General features: G+C 35.7%; 1 protein-coding gene across 2 annotated transcripts in view; it reads left to right on the plus strand.

Moving 5' to 3' along the window:
* LOC100922210 (carboxyl-terminal PDZ ligand of neuronal nitric oxide synthase protein) overlaps positions 1–19585 on the plus strand; it is a 374239-nt gene that overhangs the window by 36791 nt on the left and 317863 nt on the right. The window lies entirely within an intron of this gene.

Genomic DNA, 19585 nt, shown 5'->3' on the forward strand with positions numbered 1-19585 from the left:
GGGTCATAAAGAGTCATATTTGAAAAATGACTGAACTACAAAACTTTTCTGACTCTGGTCTCATCACTCCATTATACCACTAGTAGTTTGGACAAATAGACTAGGTAGCTAGGCTATGAAATCATACTGATTGAAACATTTTATCTTGAAGGGAGTCAAAAGATATTTTAGAAAAAGTGGGTTTGATTGTGAAGACATTGTTTTGCAAGATCAGTCAGGTAGTAGCGAATAAGATAGTTTGGAGGAGGATATTAGGGACAATCAAACTGCTACTGCAGTCCAAGATGAGATGGCGAATGTGTGTCTAAACTAGGTTTGTGATTGGAGTGAAGAGGGGGAGGGAGGGAGAGATATAAGAGAAATTCAAGTTTGGAAATTTGATTTTTATTAGTTTATTCAGAATGTGATTAGACTCTAGAAAAGTGATTTATTCTAACCTGGAACATAAGAAACTGAGTTATAAACTAGAAAGGCTGTTTAAAAATTTATTACAGGAGCTATGCTCAGCTTTACAATCAAGACATTTTAGGAGACACATTGAAAATTATAGATCAGAAAGTTGCTTGGTGAGCATAGAAATGGGAGAAATGTATGTGGTTAAAAGGACTTTTTTACTCCAAGCAAGCCTAGAGTCTGATTTATCACTTCACTTCTGTTCAGAAATTTTGTTTGAAAGAACTGGAGATAGTTGTATGATCTCTAAGTACTCTTGACATTGGATATTGCTAGAGGCTCACTAACAAATTCTTATTCTTCAAATCACTTCTTGGACTGTCTTCCTGCCTCCATTCTCTCCCTTTCTAATACATCAATTAAACCACCATCAGACTAGTGTTCCTTATGCATATAATTATTTCATATTACCTCTTTGATCATAAGTCTTCCAGTCACTCCCTATTGCCTCTCAACTAAAATTCACTTACCTTTGTCTGGCATTTAAGGACCTCCAGAATTTTCTGCTATCCTCTCTTTCTAGTCTTATTTCCTATTACTTTATACTCTACATTCCAGCCAAACCCATTATTCCTTCCTCCCTTTCAGGACAACTTATCTTGCCTTTCCTTCTTTACTACTGCTCTTCCTCTTGTTCTTTTGTTGAAATGTAAAGATATTTCAGAACACTAACTTTTTGCATGACAAAGGCAATTATCATGAATGTAACATTGTGCATTATAATTTTCCATTTATCTTCCAATATTCCAATAATCTTCCTATTAGGTGATAAGCTCTATCAGTGTTAGGACCTCTATCTTGTCCAGATGTTGAATGTCCTCAAGCAAGACAATTGGTTGAATTGAATTAAACTCCTTTTTGTGAATCCTAGATTTGGAAGACCTTTATTTTCATTGATTATTATTTGTCTTCTTTCCCTACTACAATAGACTTACAGATTATGATTCATGTTTACAAACTATTTAACACTGCTTACATTTTAGGTCATCTGCTTCTGATGGTGACATTTTGGGAGATATTGTAATCTTCATAGTTGAATGTTTCCAAATCACATTTTAAAATGGATTACTTCTGGGAAGGAACAAATAATACTGTTCATTATGTGGCTCCTTCTTAGATTCTGTCACTGAAAGTTAATCTTCCCTGATTGTGCATCTTGACTTCCTCATTTAATTTGGTTTTAATTACTTTTTGGCTTAAATCTTAAATTAAGGACATTTGAATTACACTCATGTGCTTAATAACCACAACTCATACAGTTTCTTGGGCCAAAGGATAGGTTAATGTTATCAGATAAGAGTCTTGGGTGAGAGGTAAGTCTTATCTGAGACTATAATTGAAGATGATATTAGAGAGTACCTAAAAACAGTACTGGACTGTATTTAGGTCACATAGAAAGTCATGTAATTTTTAGGGGGAAAAAATCTACCCTAGTAATTTAGGCAAAAGTGTGAGTTTTAGATTAAATTAGAGGAATTTCTCATTTCATTGTACTGGAGAAAAGCAAAATTTAATTGTCATTTTTTTTTCAGAATTGATTATAGAAACTCAGAGTAGCATTATCCTAGCAGTAATTCCCTTGGTTAATACCCATGATGGTAATTATCCCACCCAGGCTTTTGGAAGACCTCAAGGAATCAAGGAATCCTCTATCCCCTGAAAGAAGCCATTCTGCTTTTGGACAGCTCTAATTTTGATATTTCCTCATGTAGAACTCAAATCTGTCTCCTTAATAAAAAAACAAAAACAACAACTATTATTGACTTGCATGAACTGATGCTAAGTGAAGTGTGTAGAACCAAGAGAACATTGTACATAGCAACAAGATTATGTGATGGTCAATTCTAATACATTTGGCTCTTTTCAACAATAGGGTGATTTAGATTCTACCACAATAGACGTGTAATAGAGAGAGCCATCTGCACCCAGAGAGGGAACTGTAGGGACTGAATGTGGATTACAAGATAGTATTTCACTTTTTTTGTTGTTATTTGTTTGCTTTTCATTTTCTTTCTCATCCTTTTCTTTTTTGATCTGATTTTTCTTGTTTAGCATGTTAATGGTGGAAATACGTATAGAAGAATTGTACATGTTTAATATATATTGGATTATTTGCCATCTAGGGGAAGGAGTGAGGGGAAGGGAGGGAGAAAAAAAATTGAAACACAAGGTTTTGCAAGGGTGAATGTTGAAAACTATCTTTGCATATATTTTGAAAAAAATATTTTTTTTAAATAAAAAAGAAAGGATTTAAAAAAAAAACTCTATCCATTAATCTTGCTTCTCTTCTTTGGGGTTAGGCAAAAACAAGTCTATTCATTCTTCCTCATGGATGACAGCCCTTAAGTTACTGTAAGAACAAATAATATGTTTCCCCTTAACTAAATCTTCTCTTTTTCAAATTAGACATTCAGTTGGTCTACTTCCTAAAATGTGGCACTGGGAAATTAACATAATACTCTACATGGTATTCAATGAGGATGGAGTACTTCAGGGCTCCCACCTTCTTCACTCTCCACATTTAGCTTCTGATTGTACCAGCTGTTTTGTGCTGCTGTATCACACTGCTAACTTGCATCGAGTTAACAGTTAAAGTCCTTTTTTATCTTTCATATGAACTATTTATTATCTGCCCATCTTCTTATCATGTGCAAGAGTCATTGCTTTTTTTTTTTTTAAACCTAACTGTAGGGTATTATATCCATTCCTGTTATTTCTTATTTTATTATAGTTCTCCAATTATTTTAGTGTGTTGAGTTTTTTTAGATTCCCTTGTGTTCATTTGCCATCTTAATTATTCTTCTTCACCTTTGTGTTTCCTTTGTGTAAGTTTGATAAGTATGCTATGTATTCATCCAAATTACTGATGAAAATGCTAAATAGAATAGAGCCAAACATGGAGTCCTATAGACCTTGTTCTAGCTTGACATTGGTATATCAATTCCAATTGTTATATTGGAAGAATTCTTAGGTATGGCCATTACACTATGCCACTGGTTCTCAAAGTATGGTCTAGAGAATCCTGGGGATCTCTGAAACCCTTTTAGAGGATCTACAAATTCAAAAATAGTTTTTATTTCCAATATGGTAAATGTCTATAAATATAATCCAGATAAAAATGCTTTGGAGAGATCCTCAATAATTTTTAATAGGATAAAGATACTGAAAACTATGCTTTGCTGTAGTAGCAGATGTATGCTGTGTTTTATCCACAAGGTTATAATGATAACAAAAGGTACCATCAAATGTAGTGCTGAAATCCAGGTATGTTAAATCTATAGTATTTACTTGAATTTTGTCTAGGAACCTTATTGAAAAAGGAAACAATAAGCATTAATGTAAACTTTTTATCTTGTTTTTTAAAATGATAGGGAGGGAAAATGAGGTTGGTTTTGGTGTAACTTATGCTTGATGAACCCAGTAGAAAGAACACAGAATTTGGAACCATAAAACCTGAGTTCAAATTCAGATTCTATCTTTATTATTTTTGTGGTCTCTAATTAGGCATTTTAACATCTCTATGATTCAGGCAGCTTATCTGTGAAATGAAGGAATTGATTGGGTGGCCTTTAAACCATAGTTATAATCCCATGAATTCCTTTTTTTTTTTAAAATTTATTTATTTAATAGCCTTTTTTTTACAGGTTATATGCATGGGTAACTTTACAGCATTAACAGTTGCTAAACCTCTTGTTCCAGTTTTTCATCCCTTACCCCCCCACCCCCTCCCCTAGATGGCAGGATGACTAGTAGATGTTAAATACATTAAAATATAAATTAGATACACAATAAGTATACATGACCAAAACGTTATTTTGCTGTACAAAAAGAATCAGACTTTGAAATATTGTACAATTAGCTTGTGAAGGAAATCAAAAATGCAGGTGGGCATAAATATAGGGATTGGGAATTCAATGTAATGGTTTTTAGTCATCTCCCAGAGTTCTTTCTCTGGGCGTAGCTGGTTCAGTTCATTACTGCTCCATTGGAAATGATTTGGTTGATCTCGTTGCTGAGGATGGCCAGGTCCATCAGAACTAGTCATCATATAATATTGTTATTGAAGTATATAATGATCTCCTGGTCCTGCTCATTTCACTCAGCGTGTAAGTCTCTCCAGGCCTTTCTGAAATCATCCTATTGGTCATTTCTTACAGAACAGTAATATTCCATAATATTCATATACCACAATTTATTCAGCCATTCTCCAACTGATGGACATCCATTCAGTTTCCAGTTTCTAGCCACTACAAAAAGGGCTGCCACAAACATTCGTGCACATACAGGTCCCTTTCCCTTCTTTATAATCTCTTTGGGATATAAGCCCAATAGTAACACTGCTGGATCAAAGGGTATGCACAGTTTGATAACTTTTTGAGCATAGTTCCAAACTACTCTCCAAAATGGTTGGATTCGCTCACAACTCCACCAACAATGCATCAATGTCCCAGTTTCCCACATCCCCTCCAACAATCATCATTATTTTTTCCTGTCATCTTAGCCAATCAGACAGGTGTGTAGTAATCCCATGAACTCCTAATGACCCATAGCAATCACTGCTTCCTTTTTAAATGCTGATAAACCATTTCTTTAATAATGCATTCTAGAATTTTGCCATAAATCCAAGTTAAGCTCTCAGACCAATAGTTCAAATATATCTATTTTTTTTTTCTCTTTTTAAACATTGGGGACATTTGCCTCTCTCTAGTCTTGCCCAACTGTCCTACTTTTTGATGTTTTTTCCACAGATGTGCTTCTTAACAACCATATCCACTAATTCTTTTAGTCTCTTATTATCAAATTAGATAATAGTGTACTTAAATAGCTTTATTTGTAATTGATTGGGAATTGGAACTCATTAAGTCCAATAAGGTTTTAGCTTTTAAACTCTCTTTGAGCCCATTCCAAAGGAGGAAGCCTATGAGAGGGAGCAGTTAGGCTGGCTGAGAATTGATACTGTGGAATGTTGACTGGGTAGGCCAGATGCTGGCTACCTTTTCAACTAACAACAGATTCTCTTTCATTAGCAAAATCCCTAGATATGGATCCCTCTTTCTGCTCTATACATGCCTAAATCTGTGGCTATTTTTAAGGGAGGTAAATATTTCACTAGCTCTGGTTCAAACACTAAGCCTTGTTTTGTGGTCAGAAGTTAAAGCATCTGATTTTTCAGGTTCTCTGGGTTTGGATTCTCCTGAAGCTCCTCATTCTGCCAAGTATGCCCTCCTACTGAAGTGAAGTTAAACATGTTCCCTGTACATAACATCCACTTTCTGGAACAAAATTCAATAGTTAGAAGATTTTTTTCCCAGTTTTTTCCACTTTCCCAAGAACAGGGGTCTATTTCAGACATTTTGATCTGTTTGCATTGGCAGTCTCTTTGGAGGATGCTGGTTTCCATACATTGACCTGATCACCTTCAGATTAAAGGTGGGATGTCAAATATTCCTTTTCTGAGCTGATTTTCTTTCTCTCCTCTGGCTTAATAACCTGAGCCAATTACATTAAGTCTCTATTGGCTAAATCTTGTTTCTCCTAAGAAGTCCACTTGGAACCTTCATTTTTCCAAGGAGCATCCATTGAAATTTTGTAGGCAACTTTCTGCCTTATTACAAACAAATGAAGTCCACACAATAGGACCCAACAAATTAGAACTCTGATTTGCCTGTTCCTTTAACCAAGTCTCTGGTGTCTTTGTGTTAGAGCCTGGTAAGATAGCTTGATCTGATGTTACAATGCTTCATTGTATTCACTGGAAATAAATGGGGGTGGTGATGGAGAAGAGTGTCCAGGTGTACTCCCTCCTCCATAAGTTTGCTTGATTTGTTTGGGAATCTTTTTCTTCTCTCTTCTCCAAGAAGCCCCAGGGTTAGTGGAAGGGAGAATATATATAAAATCTGTGTGGTTTGAAAGCCAAAAAAAACCAAAAAAACAAAAAAACTCCTGCATGGAGTTGCTACTTCGTGGGTTTTTTAAAAAAGTTATTTTTTGAATAAGTTCTCTGGTCTTCCACTTTAAAGACTCCTCAGAATGAATTTTTTTTTTTTTTTGAGGAGACAATTGGAGTTAAGTGACTTGCCCAAGTTCACACAGCTAGGATATATTAAATGTCTGAGACCAGATTTGGACTCGGGTCCTCCTGAGTTCAGGGCTGGTGCTATAGCCACTGAGCCACTTAGTTGCCCCCAGAATGGATTTTTTAAAAAACTTTTTAAAGGGATGAGCTCCAGTCTCAGCCCTGCCACTCATCTATCAGATGATTGTGCTTTCCTGTTAGGATCTCTTGGGAGCTTTGATTGTACCTTACTTTATGCATACATCATGTATTTTGCTAATTCAGTTCAACAAACATTTATTAGGCACCTATAAAATAAGATTTTATGTTTGGCAGTGAAAATACAAAGACCAAAAATGACCAGTCCTGATCCTTAAGGAGTTTACTGGAGGATACTATATGCTCCAAGAGAAATACCAGGCAATTTTATGGGAAAGAGAACATTACAAATTGAAGGAAAAGAGGGAGATAGGGCAGAATTTTAGATGAAACTAATAGTTCAAGATCAAAATACTGAGAGTTTGAGACTTTCAGTGGTTTTCCATTTCCTTCTCTAGCTCATTTTATAAATGAGGAAACTGAGTTAAATGACTTCCCAAGGGTCACATAGTGTCTAATGCTGGATTTGGACTGAGGGGCTTCTGACTTCATGCCTAGTGCTCTATACACTGCACCAACATGTGGGGAGCTGGCACTAATCTACAGGTGATAAGGCCACATTCCAAAAGACTGCCCTAACCTTGAATAGGAATCTCCTAATCACATCATGGAGTTTCCTACATGACCAAAGACTGCCTTAACCTTGAATAGGCAGATATCTAGGCATCTCCTAATCAATCACATCCTGGAGCTTCCTGTGTGACCAAAGACACCTGATCAGCTCATCCTTGGGCGGGAAACCAATCCTTTGTCTAGGACCCTCACCCTGTACTGAGTTTGTGCAACCCTGCTTCCTTTCCTGTTGCTATATATACCTGTACTATTGCACTCATTAAAACGAGGCTTAATCAGATTGTTTTGTCTTGCCTCCTTCTGTGCATCCCCTGTCTCTTGCTTTTGTTTCTCTTCTTCTAGGGTCCACACACTGCCTCATGGGCAGAGGCATCAACAGTTTCATCTGATAAATACTAAACCTTAAGTTGTCTCTTCGTAACTTCTACCTATTATTCCTAGTTCTGCTCTATGGAGCTAGAAAGAACTCTAGGAGATACTTAATAATGCTTGTTAAAGAAATTATTGAAGGAAGACTAATAAATTTCCATGTGACAGTCTCTCAACTTCTTGAAGGTAATCATTATGATTTTTTCTCTCTCTAGTCTCTTTTACAGATTACTCCCCTATCCCCATTTCTTAATTAAATCCTCATCGAATAGCTTGAGGCTCTTCACTATCCTGACTGAATTCCTTTGTACACTTTTCAGTTTATCTGAGTCCTTCTTAATCTATGGCATATTGAACTGAACAATATAATATTCCAGTTGGTTTTTGACTCTCAGGGCTGAGTATAGTGGGACTTTTAATTTTTCAAATTCTGGTGGCTAGTTCTTTTGATTTGGGCTAAAAAAATTTTGTTTTGACTGTCATGGCACATTATTGACTCAATTAGGGCTTGCTGTAACTTATTCCCCTCTCCCCCCCCCCCACCCGCCTGATTTTTTAAAAAGACAAACTTCTAGCTAGCCATGTGTCTTCAGCCTCATTTTCAAAGGTGATTCTTTGAATTCAGTTATATTTATCTCTATTAAATTTCAGCTTATTAGTGTCAGTACAAATATTCTGATCTGTGAAGGTCTTTTTATATCCTAATTCTGTCATTATAAGGACCTGAGAAGCCTTTCTGGCCCTCTAAATGAGAAGTCAGGGGAAACTCACATTCCCTGAGTCACTCTGTCAAAATAAGACCAGCAGTAACATGAGTGAGAGAGAGATTAAATATCAACAAATTGCCAATTCCCCACGAGACACTCCTGTGCCCTCACTAGCATGAATCAGCACCAGTTCCCAGGTCCAAGATTTTCCCTTCCCCCACCCCGTGCTTGACCCAGATAAGGACCTTATAAAAATGTGAAGATTTTACTGGTTTGGTGTCTCAGTTCACCAGGGTCCCATGTGGCCTGATCTGTTTCCCTTTTTCTTCTACTGCTCCTCTTTTTCTTCTTTTTTATTATTTCCTTTAATTTTTTAAAAACAGTATTTTATTTTTCCAATTACACATAAAGATTATTTCTAATATTAATTTTAATAAGAATTTGAGTTCCAAATTTTTCTCCTTTCCTCTCCCTCTTCCTGTCTCTCCTCCTCCTCAAGATGTAAGCAAATTGATACAGATTATACATGTGTGATCATATAAAACATTTATACATTATTGACTTTTCTTCTTTATTGTAAGTATGTTTCCTCTCACTAATCAGACTTGCTGTATTGTGTACTCTATGTTTCTTTATACTGAGCTATGGGTATCATGAACTTTTCCAAACATGTATTGAGACAGTCTTCCAATAAATTAACTATTTCTTTCAGCTTTGTCATTTGAGAATTATATTATCTATACCTTTATCCAAGTCATTGTGTCATAATTTTCTATAAGACTATAAATTTTGAATTCTTTTTTAGAGATTTCCATTAGTCAAAATTTAATGAAAATTTCAGGATCAAATTCTTATTTAACAGACTATCACAAGAAACTCTTTTAGTTATTCTTGTTCAGACAAAGATTGACCAACATATATGTCTATAGCAAATGTGTTCCTTATTTGTGTTTTGAAATATATAGAGCTTTAAATTAAGACAAAAATTACTTTGTTAGACTAGTCAAGGGGTTAATAAACAGGTTTTTATTTATTTCATTTCATTTGTAAGGCACATACTTTAAAAATCAGGTAGCATACGAAATTTTAAAAATTTATTATCCATCGCGCTAACATTGTCATAAGTGAAATCACTTCTATCTTTTTGGATCAGTGTAGGAATTTGAAAACTTAGTACTTTTCATTTAGGGAATTTTGTTTTTCACAAATATTCACCAGCCATGCAAGTTTTAGGAAGAAAGTTTTATTGTAAAATAAATTCACTTTCTCTTTATTTTTATCACTAAGAAAAGTAATGTTTTCTTCTTTTAGTTCCAACAAAAATTAAATACTCTATCCAAAAAGAAGCCATCATATAATTATTTAGAAGTTCCTTATGTTCTGCTCTCTATAGTCATACAATTTCCCAAAGATCCCTCCTTTTAGTAGATTCTTCTTCTTCTTCTTCCTTTTCCTCCTCTTCTTCTTCTTCTTCTTCTTCTTCTTCTTCTTCCTTTTCCTCTTTTTCTTCTTCCTTTTCCTCTTCTTCTTCTTCCTTTTCCTCTTCTTCTTCTTCTTCCTTTTCCTCTTCTTCCTCCTCTTCCTCCTGCTCCTTTTTTCCTCTTCCTAGTCTTCCTCCAACATCTCTTCTTCTCCCATTCCTTCTCCTTTCTGAATTATTTTTGTGAGAACTTGAAAAAGTATATATAGCTCCTTGCTTATTTTTTCACAAGAAAAGATTGGGAAGCATGCACTATGAATGAATGAATGAGTAGAAATAATTTATTTAGTTCATATTATGTATCAAGTATTGTGCTAAGCTCTAGGACTAGGCAATCAAGTGGAAAAATCATGATGGTTCCTCCTTTAGACATGCTCCTTAGAGGAGTTCACTCTAATTGGATGAGACAAGACAACACCTAAAAAAAAGTTCAACTGCATCTTTAACTACACACACACACACACACACACACACACACCCCTACTTATAGAGCTAAAGAAAAAGAAATTCAGCTTTTAATAAACTAAGAAGGTCTTTAGACATAGCAGCAATTCTTATTCCTATTGTATTCACCTTATTAGATTTCATGTGATCTGCAACTTGAGCATTTAAACAAAGTGAACATTAAGACATCTTTCCCCTCCATCAATTACAATACTTGTGAATCTCCAGAGACAGATATAATGACTTGTATTGTTTAAATTTGAGCTTTTGCTTCTCCTACTTTCTACAGGAAGCCTTGTTTCCTGAAGGAACTGAGCAAGACCAACCCCCAAGTTTATTTTGTATCTATCTTGTTTGTATATTGTTTGCATGTTATCACCTTCATTAGATAGTGAACTTCTTTAGAGCAGGGACTGTCTTTCACCTTTCTTTGCAGCCCTTGCTCTTAGCATTATACCTGCCATATTACAGGAAATTAAGCAGTGGATAGAGTGTTAACCCTGGAATCAGAAAGACTCACCTTTCTGAATTCAAATCTACTCTCAGACACTTACCAGCTGTGTGCCTGAGCTAGCCATTTAACTCTGTTTGCCTCCATTCCTCATTTTAAAAAATGAACTGGAGAAGAAAATGGGAAAGCATTCCAATGTCTTTGCCAAGAAAACCCCAACTGGGATCAGGAAGAGTCAGACACGACTGGAAAATGACTGAACAACAACAATTGACTGGACTGACTACTATTTTCTACTAATATTGTTTCTGTTGTATACTTATGCTTATTTCAACTACTCCACTGAACTTTAGTTTCAAGCTAATTATGTATTTATCCACTACAAAAAGATATTTTCACTTTAAAATAAACAATTAAATTTTAATAAATTACATGACTCTCAATTAATCTATTTAAATTTAATTTTTGAAAATTTCAGACTATTATAGAGATTCTTTAATTACTTCAGTTTTCAAAAGGCTGTAGTGCTGTTGTTTTTGAAATCAGCTTATTCTTGTTCACAGCAAGTACACAAGTTGAGAAATATTATAGATATGATGTAAACTTTAAGTTCTATTTAGAGGTCATTTAGCTTTTGGTTTATACATTTGATGTTTAACTGTGTCAAGTAACTCAAACACACAGGTCATCTGTGTCTTGAGCCTATGCCAGCTGACAAAGAAAGTCAGATTGTGCCTGAATTGAGATTCAACAGGCACAGAGTCAAGTTTGACTTCTTTTGCACATATCATATCATGGAAATGCTGGGTTGCATTTAATGTCAGTTGGAATGAATTTGACAAGCCAGTCTGGCTTTTGTTGATTTTGATTGGAACTTTGTTTTCATTGAAAGAAGCAGATGGATTTATGTGGGAGTTGTACCAAAAAATAATCAGTGATTTTGGCCATTGCTAAACTTCCTTCACAATTCCCCACCCCAGATTCTCTCATGTTTCCCCCTCCCACATACAGTGGTCTTCCCAAGTTTTGGAAAGAACTGCTGTAGAAGGTAGCATCTCTAAGAGTGAAGGATTCTAAGAGCTAGAGGTGAGGAAGACAGAACATTCCAAGTACTTGGGTGGATGAGAAATGTCAAGTTTGGAAAATAGCAAGCCAGGTCAGCTTGCAGAAATGCAGTGTGTAAAGAGGAGTAATATAAACTTAAAATTAGAAACTTAGGAAAGTCCTATGGACTTGGGCTTACTTATCTTGATCACATCTTTGTAAGTAAGGTAAGGCAGATTCATTTTTCAGATTAGACCATTTAAGAAGACATCTATTAAAGTTGCAGAGGACTCTCTTCCATCACTCACCAAGCAATTATTAAGCCCCTTTGTATAGCAGGCACTGTGCTTGGTCCTGCTGGTGATACAAAAGCAAAAATGAAATGAACTTATGTTCTATTGGGGGAAATGATATATGCACATGAAAGTAAAAACAAACAAACAATACATATATATATATATATATTTAAAATACAAAATAAAAATAAAGGGGGGAAGCAAAAGGTAGGAGAGAAGGGAGTCAGGAAATCTCATTTAGGAGGTAGGAGAGGAACTGAGCTTTGAAAATAACAAAAAAGGATAGGGATCTTTGGAGGAAGAGAAGAGGAAGTACATTCCAGGCACTAAGAAAAGATTACATAGAAACAAAGAAAGAAGGTGGAATGAAGTAGATATGTATCCTCAAATAGGCCAGTTGAATGCCTAAAGGGGAAGCAATATGTGATAAGTCCAGAAAGGTTGGCTTCAGCCAGATTGTGAAGGGATTGAATACTGAAGAGAGGAGATAGTATTTTATCTTAGAGGCAATAAGATGTCACTTGAGTGCATTTTTTTCCCCCTCTACTGTGGAGTGATATAGGTCGGATATGTTTTAGGAATATCAATTAGGCAGCAGTTTGGAGGATTGATTGGAAAGGGGAGGGATTGTGGGCAAGAGGACCAATTCAGAGGCTATGGGGGTTGTCTCTGTGAGAAAGGCTGAGGATCTAAATTAGAGTGGTGTGTGTGTGTGTGTGTGTGTGTGTGTGTGTGTGTGTAGACAGGGAATGAATAAGAGAGGTGTTGTGGAGGCAAATTGAAAATCCTTGGCACTCGATTGGACAAAGTGAGAATGGATGATGGGTCTTTCTGAGGTTTTAAAACCAGGTGAAGGGAAAGAATCGAGCCCTTGAGAAAAATAGGCAAATTAGGAGGAAGGTTGGGTTTAAGGATAAACATGTTAATCTATATGGGATTGCTTGCTATCTAAGGCAGTGGGAGGAAGTGAGGGAGAAAAATTTTGAACACAAGGTTTTGCAAGGATGAATGTTGAAAACTATCTTTAAAGGTATGTATTTTGAAAATAGCCTTTTTTTGAAAAAAGAAAAAGGGTAAACATAATGAATTTAAGGTGACATTGGGACAACCAATTAAAAACATCTAATAGGCAGTTGATGTAGAAATCTGTTCCAGGGCTGGTATGTAGACCTAGGAGATAAAGAGATTGTAATTGATCTTATGGGAGCTGATGAAATTCTGTAGAGAGACGGTTAAGGGACAGAGTTAAAAACAGCTTAGTACATAACCTTAGAGTTTATCCACAGTTAGACTACAGGACATTGGTGACTACTTGAGAAGATCAAGAAAGAACAATCAGGAAGAAATATAGAATATATAGTGACATGAAATCTCAGAGAGGAAGTGAAGGAAAGGGGGGGTCAGCAGAGGTCAGAAACCTCTTTTTGAATGAGAAATTGGAGAGTTATTGGATAAATTTAAAAAGATGTTGGCTATAGGTCATGTGTCTAACATATACCTTGAATGATTGGACGCTTTATATTTGTATTTGGGGGGAAATGGATTCCTTTTCGGGAGAGAAACAGGTAGTTTAAAACTGTAGATTGAACTAAGTCTTTATTTTCAGAGACCAGGGTACAGCAATTCCTTCCATGGATAAAATTCCCATTCTTAGAGATAGGCAGGAGGGAAAGAAAGAAAAACCTGTGAGCAATTTGGGAATGAATTGCATTGGAATTCATTCTTCTGTCTGCCTTTCTGTGACCTTATTATTCTCAATCAGGACAACTTTCTCCAACAGTCTGTTGCTGTCATATGCAATAGAGGATTTGTTCTCTCTAATCCTAATGTCAATCCATGTTAAATAATTTTTTAAAAAAAGAATCTAATTGCAGTGCCTTCTATCTTGGAATTTCCCATTAATATATTGGCCATTGGGTGGAATTCAGTATAAAGTCTTTGGATCCTATTCAAAGAGATGTAGTTACTAAACATACCAAAAGGTATTTCCATAGCAGCAATCCTGAGCCAAGTGTCACAGGAAAGTTGTTGGTTTGCTTTTTAAAATTTTTCTTTTTTTTTAATTTTTACTTTTCTTATTTAATTTACACTTTCCCTAGTTACATTTAAAACATTTTTTATGTTTGTTTTTTAGAATTTTTGAGTTCCAGATTCTCTCCATTATTTCCACTTCTAGCCCCCATCAAGAAACCACATATGAAATTATGAAAAACATTTCCATAAAAGTCATGTTATTAAAGAAAACATAGCTCTCCCATTCTAAAAAAAAACTCAAGAAAAATAAAGTTCGAAAGAGAGAGAGAGAGTGCAAGTGCTGTATTCAGACACAATCAGTTTCTTTTCTTGGTATGGATAGAATCATACATTATAAGTCTTTCCAAGTAGTTGAAAACAACTTTATTCTAACAGACTTAGAACTACATCAGTGTGTTTATATGAGTAACAATTTTGATTAGGGCATAGCATTTATAAGAGGTAGAAAAATGTATCTTTTTTTAAATTGCCTGGCATGTAGAATGCCATAATGAATGAAAAAGAAGAGGGGAGAGGAGGAATGGTGGCAAAAGTTTGAAATCAAAAGGTGTACCTTTGAATTCTAGTTCTGCTACTTATTACAATTAAACCTTTGGGAAAATAACTTTACCTTCCTGGTTTTAAAAAATAAATCTCCATCTTTAGGAAAATGACAAATATTAGAAAGCATGTGGGAAAACTGAGACATTAATTGAGACACTAATGCTAAAACTATGCATTCCCTTTGATCCAGCAATACCACTACTAGGTCTGTATTCTGAAGAAATTAAAAAAAAAAAACCAAAAGGTAAAGAACTTATTTGTGCGAAAATATTTATAGCAGCTCTTTTTTTGGGTGTCAAGAATTGGAAATTTCCAAGAAATTGGAAATGGGGGTGCCCAATAATGGGGGAATGCTTGAAAAGTTGCAAATGATTGTAATGGAATACTACTGTGCTATAAGAAATGTTAAAACAGTATGCTCTTAGGAAAAACCTGGAAAGACTTACATAAACTGATTCAAAAGGAAATGAACAGAACCAGGAGAACATTGCATATAGTAATAATAATATTTATGATGATCAACTGTTGATTATTTAAAACTGTAGATTGAGCTAAGTCTTTATTTTCAAGGACCAGGGTGCAGCAATTCCTTCCATGGATGAAAGACTTAGCTATTCTTGGCAATATAATGATTCCAGACAATTCTAAAGGATATATGAATAAAAATGCTAACATCTCTAGAGAAAGAACTGATGGATTCTGATTTCAGATTGAAATATACTTTTTCATCACCTTTTTCTTTTTTTGGTCTCTATTTTCTTTCACTACATGACTAATATGGAAATATGTTGCGCATGACGGCACATCTATAATCTGTATTCAATTGTCTTTTCAATGATGGGGGTGGTAGTAGAGTTAAGGGAGGAAGGAAGAGAATTTGGAACTCAAAAAATAAGAAAAAAAAACTAGTGTTAAAATTATATTTTTATATATATATATGAATGGGAGAAAATAAAATACTGTTTTAAAAAAATCTTTTTCCTCCATGTGGAGTAGATTTGTTAGCTTGACATTTAAAGATCTCCACACTGGTTCCTAGCTACCTTTTTTCAGAGTGTTTCAGATTTCCCTATTACTGTTAAAGGCATCCACCATCCTCTTATTCACCGAGGCTTGCAACCCCAATGACATCCTTGACTAACTTGGACACTTGTTCCTCATAGCTAGTCTGTTGCCAAGTCTTACCATTTCCACCCTCATGACATCTATCCTATAACCACCTTCTTTCCCCCCCTACAGCTGCAATCCTGCTGAGGTCATTACACCTGCACTACTGCAATAGCTTACTAATTGTGTTTTGTGCCTCAAATCTCTTCTCCAATTCATTTTTCACTCAATGGCCAAAGTGATTTTCCTAAACCTCAGGTCTGATCAGGTCACCCCCAGTGCTCAATAACCTCCCAAAGCTCCCCATTACTTTCAGAATCAAATATAAAATCCTCAGATATTTGAAACCCATCACAACTTAATCCCTTCCTACATTTTCTGTCATTTTACATTTTACTCACCTCAATTTTCTCTACAATTCTGTGATACTGCTCTTCCTGCTCTTCCTCACACGATATCTCTTTATTCCTCTGTCTTTTTTCATGGGCATTTTATTTCTCCAAATCTGGAATGCCCTGCCCAATCAGGTCACCTTTTTCTCCTGGGATCTCTGACTTCCTTTAAGACAATTCAAATTCTGCCTTCTTCTGGACCTCTATTCCAGTTTACTCCCCTGTATTCCTTTCTACCCTAGTAAGGACTTAATAAATGAGTGTCATTAATTAACTTCCTTTCATATATTCTCTTTCCACGTCAAACTCATCTATCACCTGTTTCTCCCATATAACATTTTATCTTTTGACTCAGGTGCTTTTTCATAAGGGTCCTCTCTGGCTGGAATGAATCCTTTCTTCACCTTTGCCTCTTAGAAGTCCTAGCTTCCTTCAATGCACCTACCACTTCCTAAAAGACCTTTACTGATTCCTTTGTCTAAATTTGTATATATCTTATATTTACCTAACAATATATAATTTTACAGATCTACTGTAAGGAGTATATCTCACTTTTGAGGGTGAGAACTGGTTCATTCTCTTTGTCTTTGAAATAATTTCTTGTTCCAGCACCTAGTACAAATACTTGGAACATAGTCAGTCCTTACCAGCATTGTTGAATAGAACTGGGCCCCAGTTTCCTTATCTCTAAAATGATTTCTAAGATCTCTCTCAGTCCTTAAATCTTATGATCCTCCAGTCCAGGCTCCTAATCTCCATTTTTTTCAATTCATTTATGGTTATATTTAAGACTAAAACCCTTTACATCTTCCCAGTCTCTCTCTTCTTTAGTTCAGAATCATAGGGAAAAAAAGGACAGGGAATGTCATTGGAGCTGACAACCTGGAACATGATGCTGGAAAGAAATGAGCAACAGTTAATTTATTTTAGTTTTCCAGAGTTATCCACCAGAAATGGCCACTGATGTAGTTAAAGGACCAGTGGGAGCTGGTGCTTTTCAAGAGACTAAAGGGAGGCATATGTTCATGGTACATGGAAGGGAGAGGCCAGTGTCTAATTTTCCCATTGAGAGCTGGGGTTCTAATGCTTTCAGATACCCAGCCTCAGGGCCAGTCATCACTGGCTGCCAAAAGCCATTGACCTTGTGCTGCTAGTCACTCTGGGAGGTCCCATTAGGTTCCTTCCATAATGTCTTTCTAGGAAGATGGTCCATTGTTGGTTTGCTGGCTTCCTTAGACACCCAGCATTCCAGTAAGGGTGGCAACAATCAGTTGCTGACTCTAGGTCCTGCTCTGGACCTTCTGAGGAAATAGAGCCTGCCTCCTTTCCCTGCTTTAGGGGATACTGAGGGATTTATTCAGAGTTGTAAGCATGGTAGGGGAAAGATATTTCATCCAAAGATATCAATTTCTTTGACTTTTAGAACTCAGTTGATGCAATCTTAGGTTCTGTAATGCTATAGGGATCTTTTTTCTCACCTGCAGGATCAAATATAAACCCCTCCATTTGGTATAAAAAGCTCTTCACAAGCTAGCTTCCTTCCTACCATTTTAATCTGCTTTCAACTGACTCTCCATCATATGTTCTTCAATCTAGGGACACTGCCATGCTTGCTGCTCCTCACATACTTTTGGCTTCTTCACTCTGTCCCCCAGACCTGACATGCTTTCCTTTGTTACCTGTGTCTTCTAATTTACTTAAGACTCACCTCAATCTGATTCTTTTTGTACAGCAAAATAACGTTTTGGTCATGTATACTTATTGTGTATCTAATTTATATTTTAATATATTTAACATCTACTGGTCATCCTGCCATCTAGGGGAGGGGGTGGGGGGGTAAGAGGTGAAAAATTGGAACAAGAGGTTTGGCAATTGTTAATGCTGTAAAGTTACCCATGCATATATCCTGTAAATAAAAGGCTATTAAATTAAAAAAAAAAAAAAAGACTCACCTCAAAGCCCACTTCTGCAGGTGGCCCCCATAGATGCTAGCTTGTATCTTCATCATATTTGTATCTTCATCAGCTAGCACAGTGTGTGGCACTTAATGAGCATTTGTTGATTGACTGATTTCCCTTCATGCATTCCCTATTCCAATCAAACTGGCTCATATGTTTTTTTTTTTTTTTTTCCTATCCTATATTCCTGTGTCTAAAGGCATTTGCTTCTCACTATTACCTCTTAGGATCCCATTGTTGTTGTCCATCTATGTGCAAATTTTTGTGACTCCATTTGGAATTTTCTTGGTAAGATAATGAAGAGGTTTGTCATTTCCTTCCTCAGCTCATTTTACAGATAGAGAAACTGAGGCAAACAGGGTTAAGTGATTTGCCCAAGTTCACACAGGTAGTAGGTATCTAAGGCCAGATTTGAACTCATGAAAATGGGTCTTTCTGATTCCAAGACTGAGCCCTCTATCCAAAACTAATTCTAGCTGCCCCTAGCTTCCGTCAAAGTGTGGCTCACTAGCCACCTGTATATATTGTATATGTAAATAGTTATTTATTTATGTGTTATTTCTCTCATTAGAATGTGAGTGCTCCTTGGAGGCAGGGATTATTTTTGCCTCTTTTTTTTTCTTCTTCTTATATTCTCAACTATTAATACAGTGCCTGCCATCATAGTAAGCCTTAAATATTTGCTGACTAACTGCTGATCAAATACAATATCTGTGTATTCTTAAGTTTAGAAAGGCCCATGCACAAATGTGTGTGGATATGTTTATATGTGGATATGTACATTTATATATATGTGTGTATACATATAAGTATATTTTATATGTATAAATATATATATAATTTAGGGATTTATTTTCATTGTAAAATTATAACAAAAATTCTAGTATTTTTTTAGATAGCCCCAATAATATCTACAAAATATTTCATTTCCAAAAGTATTTTAAACACAACTTTAGGATAAATAAAGAAGGCATTTATTTATTAAGCACTTAACTTTGTGCCAGAGACTGTGCTAAGTATTGGGGATACTAAATTCTCTCAGGGAGTATATATTTCAATCAAAGACTACACTGAAAGAGGGGGATGTGTGTGTGTGTGTGTGTGTGTGTGTAAGCTGAAAGAGGAAAAATGGGGAAGAGGTTTTGTAGATCCCAGGAAGTAACTTGGAGGGTTTGGGCTTTCCTAGCAAAATAAGGCAAAAGGCTTGTCAGAGCTTTGGTAAGCCAAGATGAAGTTTTAAGTTTCTCATTCCCTTTTAATTCTAGTGCCTTCCCTTTGTTGATTATTTTCTATTTAGCCCATATATTTCTTGATTTGTGCATGTGTATGTACATATATGTATATTTATATCCATCTTCTCTCTCTGTGTTTTTGTTTTTCTCTATCCACTTGTGTTCCCCATTAGATTATAAGCTCCTTGATGATAGATATCTTTTGCCTCTTTCTTGTTTTCTTAATGCTTATTACAATAATTGGCACATAGTAGTTATCTAATAAATGTTTACTGATTGATTGATTGG

The sequence above is a fragment of the Sarcophilus harrisii genome, chromosome 4 (assembly GCF_902635505.1).
Source record: "Sarcophilus harrisii chromosome 4, mSarHar1.11, whole genome shotgun sequence".
Lineage (NCBI taxonomy): Eukaryota > Metazoa > Chordata > Mammalia > Dasyuromorphia > Dasyuridae > Sarcophilus > Sarcophilus harrisii.